The 18,833-nt window shown below is 39.3% G+C and overlaps 1 long non-coding RNA gene across 1 annotated transcript; it reads right to left on the bottom strand.

Moving 5' to 3' along the window:
* Positions 1-299: 299 nt before the first annotated feature.
* LOC117014931 (uncharacterized) lies at positions 300-18,629 on the bottom strand. The gene is made up of 4 exons (XR_004421649.1): positions 18,252-18,629; positions 6,600-6,753; positions 1,672-1,855; positions 300-425 (listed from the first exon to the last, which is right to left on the bottom strand). It is a non-coding gene; the product is annotated as an uncharacterized LOC117014931 (long non-coding RNA).
* Between the last annotated feature and the right edge of the window lie 204 nt (positions 18,630-18,833).

Raw genomic sequence — 18,833 nt, 5'->3', positions numbered from 1 at the left:
CCTGTATGGTCTAAGAGGACCCCAGAACTCCCCATATGTGCAAGTAATTGAAAGATACAGAAATGATATAAAAGGAAACCTGCGAAGGATCTGAGACTAAAGAATCTCCCATTCCCGTGGAAACGCTGCCACTGAGATAAAGGGGACAGCTGTGGGCACTGTGATGGTCCTCGGCCTAGCGCCACCTTCAGGGAGCCGGCTCCGTCCTTCAGCGCAGCCCCTGCTGCTCTGACGCTGCAGTCTTCCCACCCAGGTGTCCCGGCGTTCCAAAGCCGGCAGGGCCCAGGGCTGTGTGGTCCCGTGCCCTGTGTGGTCCCCATGTGGGCATGCAGTCATACTCCAGCCCGCTCCAAATGACGAAGCTGCGCAGGTCCCTCCCGAGCAGCAAGAAGAGGCGGGTCTGACCTCTCCGTTTCGGGGAACTCCTGTGTTGAGCGCAAATAGCTATAATCAAAATGCCTCCTGTTGGCTTAGCAAAGCCTTGGAGGAGGAGTTTACAAAGGCTAAACACACGTTTCCAAACCCTCATCTTCGAAGCAATCCTTTAAGATAAAAATCAAAACAAACACACAAAACAGAAACAAAGTCATAGATACAGAGACTGTTTTGATGGTTGCCAGGTTGGGGGTAGAGGGGTTAAGGGCTGGGTGAAAAAGATGGGAGGGATTAAGAAGCACAGATTGACAGTTATAAAACCAGTCACAGGGATGTAAAGTCCAGCATTGGAAATAGTCAATAACACTGCAATAACCATGTATGGTGTCAGACTTATTGGGGTGATCACTTTGTAAGTTAAATAAATATCTAATCACTGTGTTGTACACCTGAAACTAATATAACATTGTATGTCAAGTACCATTGAAAAAAAATTTAATGATCTAAAAAGATATACTGATAAACGTCTAGTGGCCTGTGAGGGGTAAATGGAAGAAGAAACGATGTATCCAGGTGTGGTGGCTGAGGCAGAAGCGAAATGTCTGTGTATCTCCAGCCCTTCCTCCTGCCCCGTCTTCCACCCTCCGCCATCCCTTCATAGCAGTTCCTTGTCACAGAAAGAGCTTTGGATCCCTGAGAAAGGCCTTCATTTTGCATTTGGTCTAATCCAGTCATAAACAGATAAGATATAAGTGCTCTCCGCAGCACTAAGTATGTTCCCTTAAGCTCTTTGAAGATGGATGATAAGAATGATAACATAAAAGTAATCCCCAAACCACAGGTAACCTCAAACCTCCCTACTGTCAGGAAGCAGCCTGCATAATTGGTTCCTAAACAATTGAACTCTCTGGTTCTTTCGTTAGTCACTTTATTAACAAGGATTTATGGGCTACCATCTGTAAACCCATCACTGAATTGAGCAAGAATCAGAAATACAAGACCTGGACGGGTCTTCAAGAAGCACATTGTTTAGAGGAGAAGGTCAGATTCATATTAGGTGGGTGCAAAAGTAATTGCGGTTTTTGCAATTTTTTTTTTTTAACCTTTTAAACCCCAATTACTTTTGCACCAACCTAATCATTAGGGGATAACGAATTGCAAGGCAGTGGGATTCGAGTTCTACCTTGAGGAGAACTAGAGAGATGGAATTTTTCTTTAGAAAAGAAAAAAAGATGGGGTGAGGGGGACCCGAGGTATCAAGGGGAGCTTCATGGAGGAGGCAGGCTTTGAACTTACTAGGATTTGGAGAGTAAGAGGAAAAAGGTGCTGAGGGCATTCAGTGGTGGAGAAGAGGAGCAGAGGCGTCTCTTCTTTTCACTTATTAAAATCCTTTTCAGCTCTGGCTTGCCCTTTGTACTTCTACATGAGGGCTATGAAGATGAATGCTACGGACTCCTCTGAGCCTTCAGAGAAAACAAGCCTGTTATATGCACAGAGTTATACAAAGCATCAGTGAAATTACATTACATCAATTGCAGTTAAAGTACTATGGACTTTTAAAAAAGGGAACACCCTATATTCTAAACAGCACGAAATTGAAAAACTAACCTCCAAATAAATACCTTTCACCTTCTCTTTGCTTGGACACATTTAAGATGTTCACTTCTGGAGGAAATAATTAATTGTATTGACAAGAGCAAAAAACTCCTTTGGATGTGCGGTGATTTATTTCCTCTGTACAATATAAACCGAACAGCTGCATTTAGAGCAGCTCCAGAAGATTCTGTTATAATTACAGACATTTCTGCCTGCCATTTTTCTGAACATTTGAAACACTGAAAATGTAGCTGAAAAGATACTTTGCATCATAGTTGATTGTGAAGAGGCAGTATTCTGTGATGTTAGGTGGAAACGATATTGAAACCCTACACCTGCTTGCAAATAGAATTTTAACTGGCAATTTGGCTTCTAGGTAGTGTATTATGACTTGTAAAATAAATTAATCTTTTTTCTTTTACAAAGAACACAAGGCCACAATCTGTGCCAAGTCTCTTCCCCAGAATTGCTTGGCAGTGTTCCCAGATGTCCCAGCATCCTTGTGGCAGAAACTTGCCAAACCATTTGCTAGGTGGTACTTTTATGTTTTCCTTCCAGTTTAGTAGCTTGCAGTATGTCCCATCCTTCCTAGTATCACTGGACAACAGCATTTTCTACTCTCCTTCAATGTCTTATTTTCCCAAACCTGGGGTCTTTGTAAGATTGACCTTGTTATTTGAGTCTGTTGTTCTCTTCAAGCCCGCATGGTAAATTATTCCCTTAAACAGGCAAATCAAACTCCAGTAGGTTCAGATTCAACTTAAAAAGATCTTCCCCGGGCCAGCTCGGTGGCTCAGGCGGTTAGAGCTCCATGCTCCTAACTCTGAAGGCTGCCGGTTCGATTCCCACATGGGCCAGTGGGCTCTCAACCACAATGTTGCCGGTTCAATTCCTGGAGTCCCGCAAGGGATGGTGGGCTCCGCCACCTGCAACTAAGATTGAACACGGCACCTTGAGCTGAGTTGCCTCCCAGATGGCTCAGTTGGTTGGAGCGCATCCTCTCAACCACAAGGTTGCCACTTCGACTCCCGCAAGGGATGGTGGGCTGTGCCCCCTGCAACTCGTAACGGCAACTGGACCTGGAGCTGAGCTGTGCCCTCCACAACTAAGACTGAAAGGACAACAACTTGAAGCTGAACGGCACCCTCCACAATTAAGATTGAAAGGACAACAACTTGACTTGGAAAAAAAGGCCTGGAAGTACACACTGTTCCCCAATAAAGTCCTGTTCCCCTTCCCCAATAAAATCTTTTTAAAAAAATCTTCCCCAAACTGTCAAGTTTCTCAAGATGTGAATAGATATTGAAGGAAATAAAGATTCTGATATCAAATAAACAAAGGATATACTGCAAACCCACAACAGTCTGTATTTAGGGATTTATAATGCATATTAGCCAAGAAAAAACTTAAGAGAATTCAAGTAGGAAATGGTCTTTAATTCAGTTCAGCAAAACTGGTTTGACTACAGAATCATCTCCTTCTCTCTTTTTCTTTCTCCCTCTCTTTCTTCCTGTAAGATCCCTGTAATAATGAAATCATAATAGTAACAATGATAATGATAAAAGCTAACATGTAACAATTTCTACTCCTTTAATAATCAGCCTAGAAATTTTAACATGAATAATTAACAGTTTATTATTAAGTTTTACTCTTTTTCTGAATCATATAATAATCTTAGAATGCTGTCATGCCAATCATCACCCTAAGTTATATGCTATTCTCTCTTGATATGTAGCCTCACACATAAACATAATTTTACCGTTGTACACAGTCAATATTTATGCTTTCCATTTTCACGTATTGCAAATCTTCCTTCTGACATGAAGTATAGAAGTTCCTTTTGTGAAGATGTGGTGGTAAACCTTCTTGGGTTTTTGTCTGAACATGTCTTTAGTTTGCCTTTATTTTTGAAAAATTGTTATTGCTAAATATAGAATTCTAAATTTAAAGTTAGTTGCTTACAGTACTTTGAAAAGTTATTTTCAATTCTTTTGTGTTTCACTGTTGTTTCTGAGACATTAGCTATCAGCTGCTGCAGATGTCCCACCTTCTTTTTTTTTTCTGTTTGACTGCTTCTGTTTTGATTGTTTTGAATTTGTCACTCTGTTGTGGGTTTCTTTTTACTTACGGTGTTTGGCACTTTGGAGAACTTTCTTAGTTTGAGGTTTGGTGTTCATTTTATTTTATTTCTTTTGGATTTCAAGCCTGGGTCTTTATTTATTTTTATTTACTTACTTTCAATCTTTATTAAATTTACTGGGGTGACATTGGTGAGTAAAATTCTATAGGTTTCAAGTGTACAATTCTATAATACATCATCTATAAATCCCATTGTGTGTTCACCACCCAGAGTCAGCTCTCCTTCCATCACCATATATTTGATCCCTTTTTCCCTCTTCTACCTCCCTCTCCCCCCTTGCCCTCTGGTAACTACTAAACTGTTGTCTGTGTCTATGAGTTTTTGTTTGTTTGTTTGTGTTGTTGCTTTTAGTTTTATATGCCACATATGAGTGAAGTCATATGGTTCTCGACTTTTTCCATCTGACTTATTTCCCTTAGCATGATAATCTCAAGATCTATCCATGTTGTTTGCAAATGGCAGTATTTCATCTTTTCTTACGGCAGAGTAATATTCCATTGTACATATCTATCACATCTTCTTTATCCAATCATCTACCAAGGGTTGGTGTTCTTAATCCCCTCTGGAAAATACTTAGTCATTATGTCTTTTAAGATTGTGTTTGCCCCATTATTATTTCTTCTTCAAACGTAAATTATATGTATATTGTACCTGCTAACACTTCCCTCCATGTTTCTTAATCTTTTTTTCACATTTCCCTTTGCTTTGCCTCTGTCCCACATTATGTGTAACTTCTTCACCTTTATCTTCCAAAGCACTAATTGCTTCTTTAACTATGCTTAATATAATTTTAAATCCATCCATCTAGATTCGATTTTCAATTATAATTTTCATTTCTGGAGATTCTTCCCAGAATGTTTTTTATTCCAAATTCTATTCCTTTGATTTATAATTCATACATATTTATTTTTTATTATATATTTGGTACCTGATAATTCCAATATAAGTCTTTGCATGTGTGATTCTGTGGGGTTGCTATTTTATTGAATCTCGTTCGTGATTGTGTGTTTCCTATGTGTGCAGTGATATTTTGATAAGGGCATGGAACATGGAACCTTAACTATGGGATTTCTTTGAGGCTTGGTTGTAAAGTTTGCTCCTTCAGAAAGGAAGATTGTTTGTTTCTACCAGAAAGGGATACTGCCCTATAGTGTAATTACTATAATACTTATTATAAAGCTATAGTAATTAAGATTCTATGGTGTTGGCACAGGCACAGATAAACACAGCTCAGAAACAGACGTGCACATATGTGAAAAGTTGATATATGATAGAGGTAGCATTGCAAACACTGGGCAAAAATGGTCTACTCAATAAATTATGCACGATAATAAAGAAAAAGAGACCCAAATGGGACTACACCAAGACAATGTATCCTAACCACATGTGATTTTTGATGAAAAGGGAGTGTAAGAGAGCTAAAGTAAATATCAGTCATTCTTACATGAGACCCACATTTTGGCTTTGGGATAGGTATAAACCCAGACAGTATATGAAAAGCTTACATGTGTATGCCTCAAAAATTATAGGGAAAATAGGGATTCCACACGCAAAAAAAATTTAAACTGTTTTTCTCAATAATAGTCGGCAGTAGTAGTATTCACATGCTTTTCTGTGACAATCATGTGTGTCATATGAGATAAAGCAAATGAATAATTGTAGGATGTTCTAATTGTATTTTCCCCTGTATCTTTGAGAACCAGGATTCTCGATGTGAAATAAAGGAGATGGTGATATAATATAAAAGAGGTTAAAGAAAAATCCTGTATTTCTGAATTTAATTGGAAATATCAGAATAAACAGTATAAATTCATAACATATTCTCTCTCTCTCTCTCCATTCACGCACTGAAAAGGCCTACAAGCAAAGACCAACCAATAACATAGGGCATACTGTAGTCTTGAAATGCCATTTCCTATTCAAAGAAATCAGTGTTTCTTTAAGACACGGGGCAGGAAATGAACAAGAGGACCCTAGAACATCTTGACATATCAGATACTAAGGAATCTATTAAGGACCAGCAGAGTAGGGCAAAAGGCCTCAGGAGCCAACTTAAAGAGGTCCCCACTTCGTTCTATTCTATTCCATTTCATTCCATCCCCACATTCTTCTGCCCAAGATAGGACAATTTGAATTTCAGCAAGGATAAGTATTGCAATGGATGGGAACTATCAAATATTTTAAGTCCATGCATCTCTAGTGACATTTAAAAAACTAACTGGATGATAAGCAACTGAATTATCACCCCGAAAACAGGTTAAATTAAAAGAAATTATCAAACACTTATCCTTACTTTTCTTTAAGAACTGTACCACTAGAAAACTAAATAACAGATGAAGAGAAGCTTCTCTTTGTAAAATTATTCCAGCCAATAATTAATAAAATTTGAATATCACCATTTTGCTAACCTCATAAAAGAACAATAACTAGATACTATGTATCCATTGATGAAAAAACATGCCATCCTTTGATTCAAAAGAAATCAAACCTGAATCTGGTCAAGCTCCTGGATCCAGCTTCCAATTTTCAAGACACACATGGGTCATGTTGAACTGAACCATCGGTGGGCAATCTGCAAAATCCAGACTGGGAAACTCAGTTCAAATGTCCAAGATTCTTCAAAAGAGGAATGGAGGAGTAACCTTCAGATTAAAAGACACTCAAAACACATACCAAGTTTTCAAAAGAACTCACACAGAATGTATATTTTTGTGTCTTGCTTATTTCACTCAGCATAATATTTTTGAGATTCATCTATGCGGCTGTGTATATCAGTAGTTATTTCTTGTTTATTACTGAGTAGTAGTCCATTGTGTAACTACATTACAACTTGTTTATGCATTCACTTTGTTGACAGACATTTTGAGTTGTTTTCAGGTTTTCGCTATCATGCATACAGTTGCCATGAAAACTTGTGTATATTTGTGTATATTGTGAAATATGTTTTCATTTCTTTTAGGGAAATAGCTAGGAGTAAAAGTGTTGGTTTATATGGTAAGTGTATATTTAACTTGATAAGAAACTGCCAGACTGTTTTCCAAAACGACTGTGCCATTTAACTTTCCCACGAGCAACATGTAAGAATTACAGCTTCTCTACATCTGGTCAATACTACTCACCACTGGTCAGTATTTCTGGTCATTTTAATGGGTTTGTAATGGTATCACATCATGGTTTTAATTTGAATTTCCCTGAACACCTTCATCCCTGTGGAAGCTAACAACTCCCCAGCATTCTTTGCACAGTTTTGTGCAATTTCATTTTATGCCTGTACAGCCCCGTACTTAGCAAAGACTCAAAGGGATCTTTATGCAGACTTCTGGAGTTTTCGTTTTGTAAAGCTTCCTCATCTCTGGAACTTCCTAAACATGTTTTTAAAATTCAACAAATTAAATTCATAATGATGGTTATTACTTTAAAAGTATCCTGTAACACACAACTCATCAGATTATCATCCAAATGATACTATGCATTATTATGTTATTCATACTGATAACCAATGTCTATTCACTTCAGTCAAGAAAGTAAATGAAGAAATAAGTATCATTACTTTGGTATGCACTAATCAAGTAATTTCATTATTATCCAAGTGATAAAACACATCACCCATCTCAGCCTTGCCATGTCACTTCATGCAGCTCAGTGACAATTTCCAGGTAGCAGCAGCAGCTCCTAGCGACATTCCCTAGCTTCAAGTTCTTGCTCTCTTCAAGAGCAAGCTTAGGCCTAGGCCAAGTGAGGTAGCAAAATGTGCCCGTATCTCAGTCTGGATTCCCAAAATCAGACTCTGAGAAAAGAATTTCAGGACGAGGAATTAGTTTGAGAGGTAATTCCAGGAAGGACATTGAAGGAATACGAAAAGAAGACATGAGAGGGGTAAAGCTAATAAATTGTCAGTGAATCCACTGTGGGGTAATGGGACTTCCTCCTTCTGTGACATTCTGAGGAAAGGGATGGAACACACCTGAGATCCGTCCTAGAGTCGGCTCCGGGCACAGTTGGCCTGCTCCACTCCGTAGAGCGTAAGGAGCATGGCCAAGCTCAGTCCTACAGCTAGACAGTGGCCTCAGAGAGTCACAGGAATCCATCAGAGTGTGTGGGAACCACTAACAGGTGACCTCCAGGGAAGGCGGAGAGGATGTGGGTTGGGCATCCACAGGGCCCCCCTTTCCTTGGAAACAGGCACTCCTTCAAATCTCTTTTTCTGTTTACCCTAATCAAATCCAACCACACTAACTTCAAAAAAAGAAGGGTAATATAAGTCAGGTACTCACTAAAGGAAGCTTGACGCTGTGCAATACTGGAGGGGGTGGGGCGGACGGGGGGGAGACAAAACAGTTCCGAACAGTTGCTGAACGAGCAAAGGTTAACAAAACAGTCTGTGAGCAAAGCAAACTCTTGGCCTCTTCAGCAGATGCCTTCCTTTAACCTTCTGTTCATCTGGCATGCGGGCTGTGACGCAGCTGGGTCTCCATGGCATTCAGACTCATGGCTACTGTATTTGTGTTAGGAATGCGTACGCGGCGTGTGCTGTTTCAAGGAAGAGACACAGCCCTTATGTCTGTTCCCAGTGGATAGTCATGGTCATTTTACTCTCAGTTCTTCAGTTTTTCCTCTAAGGGATGTGAAGGGAAAACAAAAAAGGCTTCCCACAGCACATTGGGTGGTACGAGGACTCTAATCAACCCAATAGCCACGATGATGAACTTATTTTAATGCCTGAAAGAACGTCGCCCAAACCAAAGCAATACAATCACCCTTTTATCGTTAACGTTGATTAAGCGAATCCTCAGAGAAACAGTTCTCAGGATAGATCCAGTGGAAGGCAGGGTTCAGGACCCCATGGAGAATAATTTCGTGGATGCATTCACCCTTGCCACCTCTAAGTCCTGAAGTCCCTTGATAGGAGAGATGCCTTTATTTCTGCACAATGAGAGGTAAGTCTGAATTACAAATAGTCCTATGATAGGTAACGGTCTTATGGAACTCCATTCATTCATTCAATAGTATCAGGTCCTGTTTGAGATGCTGGGATATTAGAGTGAAAAAAAATAACCAAAATCCTTGCCTTCGTGTGGCTGACAGTAGTTAATTGTGAGAGACCGACAATAAACAAACATATAATAATCAAGTGGTCATAACTGCCACGGCTCACAATAAATCAAGTTAAAGGTTATCAGGAATGCAGAAATGATGGGTTTTTATTTATAGAGGTGACTTTTCTAATAAGGTGAGTTTTGAGTACAGTAAAAAGTAAGAGTGGATGCCCGCCATGCACACATCTGGGGAAGGGTGTTTCAGACTGAGAGACAGCATGAGCAAAGACCCCTAGATAGGGCCATGACTCGTAATTCAAGAACAGTAAGGAGACCTAAGAGCAAGTAAGCAAAGAAAAGTTACAGGAGAAAGAGGTCTGAGACATGTTTGGGGTGGGGTTAGGACACTAGCAAAGTACATAGAGCCTATGAACCAGGGAAGAAATTTGGTCATTGCTCTGAGTGACATATGAAGCCATTGGAGGATTTGGACTTTATATTTTTAAAAGCCCTCTAGTCACTGTCGTAGGGTAGAAGTGGAGGATAGAGCAGTTAGGATGCTATTATAACAATTCGGGCAAGATGGTGGACCAGACCAGTGCAATAGTTGTGGAGATGGTGAGAAGGCATTGAATTGTATATATGTTGGTAGCGCAGCAATAGGAGTTTTTCGTATGAAAACAGGGATAAAGATATGAGTCAAGGACAACCTCAAGATTCTTGACTTAAGTAAGGATGAAGTTGTCATTTACTGATACGGGGAAGACTGTGGGAGAAACAGGTTTGATAGGGGAAACCACACCTTTGGTTTGGGTCATAGCAAGTTTGCGGTATCTCTTAGACATCCAGGTGAAGATGTCAAGTAGGCAACTAAATACATGTGTCTGGAGTTCTGGAATAAAGTCCTAACAGGAAATGTAAATTCAGGAATCATACCTAAAGCCATGTGGCTAGAAGGAGGCACCAAGACAGCGAGTGTCGTTATGGAAGAGACGAGATCCAATGACTGACCCCCAGGCTTAGAGTTAGGGAAAAGAGAAGGAACCAGTAAAAGAGACAGTGAAGAAGCAGCCACTGAGATAGAAGGAAATTCAAGAAGGAATAGTGTACTAGAAGCCATGGTAAGAAAAGTTTTCCAAGGTGGTGGGAGAGTCATTATGTCAAATGCTGCTTATAGGACATGCAAGATGAAGATGGAGCAGTGATCATTGGACTTGACATCAACATCATTTGGGTGTTAGTGACCTTGACAAGTAAGGGACAAATGGCTGATGGAGGATCTTCCCCTGAAAATAGATTTCTTTATAATAAAAAAGGGGGGTATTGAGCACCTGAAATAGATTGAAGAGGAAAAAGATGAGGAACTTATGAAGAAGGAAGTCTGAAGGTAAATAAAACAAATTTCATTAGCTATATGCAAGATTGCTCACCTCCCTTGGCTTCAATATTGAGGAATGCCAACTGAGATACTTGGTCTCTGTCCTCAGTTTTCTTCTCTGAATAATGGGGATATTGATTGTACCTACCTTACAGGGTCATGGTTGGGATTCAATGAGTTAAAACATATGAAGTATTTGGAATACTTCTGAACATAGTAAGTTCTTAATAAATATTTACTATAATTATTGTATTGTAATCATCACTGTGTTTAATATTCTTATTTTCCCTCTAGTGTGGAAGTTTCATGACTCTTTACCATCGTTGTCATCTTGCTAAGAACCAGCGATCTCATGTGGCAAGTTGTAGTGTTGTACTCCTGTGGTAGAGCGATTTCCTTCCTGCCCAAATATCAGTCAATACTTCCTGTCTTCTCAGTAAGAGTCCATTTTAGGTCAGAATAAAGTAGGTTTACAAAAACGGAGTTGGGAATGCTTTTCCCTTGGATGAGTAGTCCTTTATTGATAACCATGGATTGGTAGAAACAACAGGGCTTTCATCTTGGGTCCACTTGGCTTGAGATAAAACCTTCTCTTAGAAAACTTGTCCCCGAGTTTGCTGTGGCTTTGGAAATGGTTATGCTCACAGTTTATACATTTTTTTGCCTGGTTGTTTTTGAAGTGTATACACTGTCCTCTCCAGCTAAAATTGCTGGGTTGACTTTGTTTCATCTGGACTTTATATTACACCATAATGATTAATCCACTTGGTCTGTGCCAAAGTCAGCTAGCATCTAAGTACCACTTGTATTTTCCACATCCAATGAAGTAATTCTTCCTAGCTGGAATCTGTACTTGGTAAATGTCCAATCCTTGTCTACAGTGCACTTGGGACTTTGGGTATAACATCCTAAAAGTGAGAGATTTTAAAATTTAATTTCTTGCTTTCTTTCATTCTCCTAGCCATTTTTCAAATTTGAGGAGGGAGTTTTATGGACATGGAGCTGGGATTGATAAAACTCAGAGGGAAAGACAGGGTCAAGAGAAGGTGACAATTAGTTGAATTCAATCTCCTGTGTGACCAAGATGGCAGCACAGAGCCACCTCTGTGCCAAATCATAGTCCATGAGGAGATCACGCTACAAAGGAGGAAATGGGGACCTTTGGCCTCTTCTGTCCCATTTCCTCAGGACACTTTCCAGACTCTTTGAGGAGTGTGTGTGTGTGTGTGTGTGTGTGTGTGTGTGTGCGTTCTGAGTCAGGTAGCTTTATTTGTATTTTCCAGGTGTGGAAATTAAGGTTTAGAGAGAATTAGTACCTCAGTCAAATCACACAACCAGTAAGTAGTAAAACCAGGATTTGAATTCAGGTCAGCCTAATTCCAAAGTCAGCATTCTTAAACTCTACTTAATATTGCCTCCTGATTCAATCTTTTTTAAGTGTACATTTCATTGGTTTTTGGTATATTCAAGAGCTGTGCAAATATCTTCATGATCCATTTTAGAACATTTTATCACCAAATAGCACCTCTGCACTCTTTAGCCATCACCCCCTAAGCCTACCATCACCCCAGCCCTAGACAACCACTCATCTACTTTCTGTCTAAAGATGCATTTATTTTGGATATTTCATATAAATGGAATCATACAATATTGGTCTTTTGTGACTGGCTTCTTTCAATTAGCATAATTTTTTATTAAATATATATATATATTTTAGAGCAGTTTAGTTTCAGAACAAAATTAAGAAGAAGCTACAGGGATTTCCCATATGCCCCCCAGGAACACCCCCCCACTAGAGTGGCACATTTGTGACAATTGAGAATCACCCCAAATCCATAGTTTACATTAGGGTTCACTCTTTTTCTGCATCTCGTGATGTGATCATGAGATTTTTCTTCTTTAGCCTGTTGATATGATGGATTCCATTAATTCTTTTTTGAATGTTGAACCAGGCTTGAACACCTAGGATAAATCCCACTTGGTGATGGTATATCATTCTTTTATACATTGTTGGATTTTATCCTTTTAGATTTTTTTATTTTTTATTTTTTTGAGGATTTTTGCATTTATGTTCATGAGAGGCATTGGTTTGTAGTTTTCTTGTCCTGTAATGCCTTTGGTTTTGGTGTTAGGGTGATGCTGGCCTTGCAGAATGAGGAACTTAAGGACTCACTCTGCTCCCATCCTCTGAAAGAGATTGTAGAGAATTGGTAGAATTTCTTCTTCATTTGGTAGAATTCACCAGTGAACTCATCTGGGCCTGGTGCTTTCTGTTTCTGGAAGATTATTAATTAGTGATTCAATTTCTTTGGTAGATACAAGCCTATTCACATTGTCTATTTTCTTGCATGGGTTCTGGCACATTGTGTCTTTCAGGGATTCAGTCCATTTCATCTACAGTATCAAACCTGTGGGCATAGAGTTATTCATAGTATTTCTTTATTATGTTTTATTATCCTATAATGTACATGGAATCCATAGCGATATCTGTTATTTCATTTCTAATAGCAGTAATTTGTGTCTTCTCTTTTTTTCTTAGAGGGGCTAGAAGCTTATTGATTTTATTGATCTTTTCAAAGAAGCAGCTTTTGGTTTTGTTGATTTTCTGTTTTAAATTTTATTGACTTCTACTCTAATTCTTATTACAGTTGACTCTTGAGCAACATAGATTTAAACTGCGTGGGTCGACTGGAATCCACATATAAGTGGACCCATGCAGCTCAAATTTTAACTTACACTCAGATTTTCAATTGTGCTACAGGTTGGTGTCCCTAATCCCTGAGGTGTTCAAGGACCAACTGTATTTCTTCTGCTGACTTTGGATTTAATTTGCTCTTCTTTTTCTAATTTTCTAAGATGGAAACTTAAATTACTGATTTTAGATCTTGTCTAAGATATGCATTCTGTGATATAAATTTTCCTCCAGCACTGCTTTTGCTGCATCTGACAAATTTTGATAAATTGTGTTTTCATTTTCATTTAATTTGAAATCTCATTAAATGTCTCCTGAGATTTCTTCTTTGACCCTTGCGTTATTTAGAAATCTGTTGTTTAATCGCCACATATTTTGGGATTTTCCAGTTATCTTCCTGTTCTTGATTTCTAGTTTAATTCCATGGTGGTCTGGCTGTGGGGCAAAGGGAGGCAGGGAGGCTTGGCTGCCAGCTCTCCACCCAGATGCCGCAAAGCCAAGCCTATGGCTCAGGACCCTGACTTCACACGCACGTCGTAAGGCCAGTCCTCCCATCCACAGGCAGGCCCTGAAAGCAGAGACAATTCACACCAGCTCTCCATGAAAATCAGTCCAGTCCTTCATTCACACACAGGAAGGGAAAACCATTAGCACAAAAGACAGGCCCGAAATGAACAACAGAACAAATGAACATAAAGGCAACACATAATTCAAGTTAGAAAAGAGAATCTTAAGTAATTAAGAGATTGCATCCGTAAAACAAGAAAAGGTTTTATCTGAGAATACGAAAGAATTCATGGAAATTAAAAATATCATTGTTAAAATAAAAAGTTCAATAGAAAGACTGGACCAAAGAGTTGAATAAATCTCCCAGAACACAGCAAAAGGGCAGAGAGGTAAATTAAGAGAAGGATGAAAAAAAATGTAGATAAATAATATAAAAGGGCCCCAATCCACCCAGTATATTTTCAAAAGGTTTGGAATTTATTAAAGAAAAAAAATAATGGAGGACGTTTTTCCATGGCTGAAGATAAATAAGAAACTTATGAATGGAGGAACCTATAAAGTACCCAGCAAAATTAATTTATAAAAGACCCCCACTTAAATATATCCTTGTGAAATGTCTTTAGCCAAGACTAGAAAAATTAATGCTTATGAGGTGGTGGGGTGGGCAGGACAAATTCGCCTGCTGGACTAAACATTAGGTTGGCATCAAATTTTTTTCATTGAGACACGAGAGAAATACCTTCAGAATTCTGATGGAAATTAATTTTGAACAAATAATTCTATACCCAGCAAAAACTATCTACCAAATGGGAGAGTAAAATGGTAAAAATACAGTCCTTATCTGAATACATGATGCTTCTGGAAATAAATTATTTGAGAATTTATTCCAGCGCAATAAAGAAAAGAGAAGGAATTAAATAACAATTGACCAAATCCAACTGCTCAATACAAAGGAAAACTACAAAAATAAAAAAATCCCTGCAATAAACAAATGAAGAAACAAACAAACAAACAAACAAAACCCCAGCAAAATGATATTGAAAACCAGGCTTCAAAAATAGTACCTTAAATTAGATTAGCAAATCAGGAAGCTCTGGAAATTATAGCTTCCAGAAGAAAACAAATTTCCCCTGAAGTGCTGCAGATTATAGATTATCTTAGTGAAAAAGTGAAGGCGCATGATAATAACACACTATAAAAATTCAGTGCTCTACTTTCTCTACTTCCTCCCTCTCCCTCCCGATTTAGGTATGTACATTTCTTTTTCTATTGATTCAGGTTAAATGACATAGAATTACATCACTTTTTCTATGAGTCCAAACTTACATTAAAATGTAAGCTCTATGCAGGCAGGGATATTTTATCTGTTTTGTTCGTTGATGGATCTCTAGCACTTAGAACAGTGCTGGCACAGAGTAGGTAATCAATAATGTTTTTTTTCATTTGAGTAGAATGAAATTGATTATATAACGAATAATATCCATTTAATTAAAATATTATAAACTCTGGGTATTTTTATACTTAATAAACAGCCAAAACACAGAAAAATTAACTCTGTGAGGAAGTATAAATTCTATAAATTTTGACAACGTAAAATTAACTAGTTCATGAACTGACGCTGTGACATTGGAGGTGGCCAGAAGGAAGCAGGGGAAGGTAGCGAAGTTGAGACAGACTGTCTAAAAGCAATGGGTCAAGAAATGGAGAATTGACTAAAATGTGTAAAGCTATAGAACTAACAGAATATTAAAAAATGAAATATACCTGGCCACGGTTGTCAAAAGGAAGTTTATTTTAAATAAGCCAAATCCTCGTCTTTCATAAGGGAGCCCATCAGATACACTTCGAGTGGATACATCGAAAATAAAGAGATAATACATTATTGTTGTGGAGGTTAGCCTCAGAAAGATTAAAGATAGAAAAATTGTGAGCTGTTACTTCTGGGGAATGCCACGGAGAAAGACCTTTGCATTTTTTTCCCTAATTACTCTCCATTACCAACTGAGTTTTTATTGCTATGCACCCATAATTTAAAAGCTATATTTTCAATTTAAAAATAATTTCTAGAAAAAAGAGCTTTTAGGACAGAAAAAAAAATCATCCAACAGTTTGCAGTTACATACTGTCTACCAGCAAGGACCATCAAACATTTTGCAAACATTATCTGATGGGGAGTGTCAGAATCTACATTTGCCAGATGGAGAAATTCAGACAAAGATGGAAGTGACTTGCCCATTTTCTGTGCATCTGTGACCAAACCAATGATAAAACCCAGGCTTCCCCGATACTGAGTCCAAAGACACATTTGGGTTGATTTCTTCTTAGAAAACCACCACATATTGGTATGACGATAGCTAAGGAAGAAATCCAAACTAATAGATAGCACACTCTGTGTTTAGGGCTTGGAAAACGCCTGTATTTTTCCATCCAATAATCTGGTGCCAAAATGCACATTGCCTGTCAAGAAAAAGGCCAGTGATTCTGTGAAGCACCTGGTGGGAATATATATTATTTCAAGGAGTTGTGCCTGTAAAGATAAAATATAACAATTTCTGTAACCACCACAATTAATTTTTAAGCCTCACTGTGCATATAAAGAGTTCTGCCATTTTGTGGCCACTTTGGAAATTACACATGGCTAATTAGCTTGATAAGTAATTCTGATTACTCGGCCATATGCCTCTGTTATTAAATCAGACTACTAAGCACAGGTGGAAAGGAGGAAAAAAATGTTTGATCTGGCATGATTTTACCTATTGGTTTCAGTCTTAATGTGAATTTAATTTTTTTTTTTTTTTTTTTGGCCTGGCTTCTCTCTGTAGCTAAAACTCCGGAGGGGAGGGTGGTCATTAAATGATTATAGTAGATTCCTCTCGCTTGGTCAGTAGTCTCCTCCTCCTTCCATCCGACCCCCAAAACCACACACTAACACTTTCGTTAGATTATTATGGAACAGATAACTGAGGCCGTCCCTTGCCCATTCTTCTCCAGCCATAATAGCCTCCGGAAAGTACCAGTCACATCCCTGCTTCGGTCTTGGCACGTGCTGTTCCCTCCAACCAGAATACGCTTCCCTGACCCACCATATTCTCAACCTTCAGATCTTTTCTCCAATGTCCTCTTCTTAGTGAGGTCCTGTCTGGACGTATGGAATGCAATCTTCTTCTGTTTCCTAGTCTCCTTTTTCAACTTGAACGTCTCCTTAGCATTTGCTGCTAGCAAATATATTTTATATATTCCTTATCTTCCTTGTTTATTGTCCAACTCCCTTGCAAGTAGGAAGCAGGGAGAAGGAATTTTTGCCTGTGTTATGTGCTACTATATCCTCATGCCTAGAACAGTGCCTGGCACATAAAAGTAACACCATACGTATATATCGAATAAGTAAGTGAATGAATGTGAATTCTTCAGGGAATGGTAGAGCGGATGGGAAAATGTCTTCTTAATTTTTTAAAACCAGGAAAATTACAACTCCCCAAATTATATTTCTTTTATCTAACGTCTCTCCTCTACCACCCAAATCCTTGTCGTAGCCACACTGAGCTCGTGTCTGGATGGCTGCCTCCTAACTAGCATTTCTGCACCTATCTCTGCTCTTCACAGTCTCTTTTCTCCACTGCAGCTCCGGTGGTCTTTTTAAAGGGAAAACTTGACTGAGAGCAAAATCATGAGGATGGTCTAACAGGATCTATCTTCTTCCTACCTCTCTATCTTTGACTCACACATGCTGTCCCGTCATCCACCTTGCTGGCTCACTCGTGTTCGGTTTCTTAAAATGGCCGTGACCCTTTCCTGGCTCAGAGCCTTTCCCAAGCTATTCCCTGGGGATAAAGAACATCTTTTTTACCCCTTGGCCTAGTCAACTCCTATTCACCCTCCTGATCTCAGGGCAAGGATCATTTCCTCAGGAAAGCCTTCCTTGAACCCCCACACTCAAGTTTCTCTGAAATTGGATGCTTTTTCTTGAAAACACACAATACAGTTTATAACCCTATGTTTGTGTGATTACTTGTTTCATGTCTGCCTTTCTCAACAGACTAAAAGCTTCGTGAAAACTTAAAACGATTCAAGGGATCATTGGGCGAAGTTGAGCCTCAGGTTCAGATAAGCCCTTTGTAGTTGAGACTTGCAGTGTCAAACAGGAAACCCCTGAAGAAAAGTGCTTTTGCATAATGAGCGAGTCTTCCAGGAAAGACTCAGTTCCGATATTTCTGTGCCTTTCTAAAGCCGCAAAGGTCTCTAAACCACTCCGTCCGTGACCATCACCAGCCCATTAGCAGAAGACAGTCCGAGATAATATTTACATTCTAAGGAGGCTGTATTGCAGAACAGCACCTCCTGTCCTTCTTGCATTGTCATGATTTATACAATCAAGTATTGCTTTAGTGACAGTAAATAGGAACAGGAATGAACCCAGCACGAAGAGAGCAGAGCTGATTCACTCAAGGTAGGATATTAGTTTTCTATTGCTGTGAACAAATTGCCACAAACTAAGTGGTTTAAAGCAAACCAAATTTATCATCTTACATTTTCCATGGATCAGGAGGAATGTGGGCACAGCTTTCCTGGATTCATGCTCAGGGTCTCCCAAGGCTGCAGTCCGAGTGCCGGCCGCACTTCTTATCTGAGTCTCGGGGTTTCCTTCGAAGCTCATTCAGGTTGTTGGCAGAACTCAGTCCCTTGTGAACTAGCAGGAATGAGTCCCGAATTTTCTTGCTAGGTGTCCGGAGGGGATCACACTCAGCTCCCAGAGGCCACTGGCCTTGTTTGTGACATGGTCCCCATAGGCCATTCACAACATGGAGGTTCGCTTTCTCCCAGGCCAGTCACTTCTGTGACTTCTCTTCATGACCAGTGGAGAAAGCTCTCTGCCTTAAAGGGCTCGCCCGACTAGGTCAGGTCCACCCTGATAACCCCACTCTTGCCATATAACATAACACTCAGCCTAGTCACAGGTCCCCTCCCCCATCAGAGCAGGGGCCCCTGCCTACCACAGGCAGCTAAGCCAGCTGAGAGGAATAACAATACACGACTGAGTGCATATTCACTGTCAGCACTGGTAGGCTGAGTGCGTTTCAGCATTTAATCTTTAAAATAATCTATAAGGTA

Source organism: Rhinolophus ferrumequinum, chromosome 22 (genome assembly GCF_004115265.2).
Source record: "Rhinolophus ferrumequinum isolate MPI-CBG mRhiFer1 chromosome 22, mRhiFer1_v1.p, whole genome shotgun sequence".
NCBI classification, from domain to species: domain Eukaryota; kingdom Metazoa; phylum Chordata; class Mammalia; order Chiroptera; family Rhinolophidae; genus Rhinolophus; species Rhinolophus ferrumequinum.
The sequence above is the reverse complement of the archived record's forward strand: the minus strand, read 5'-3'. Positions and strand labels throughout refer to the sequence as shown.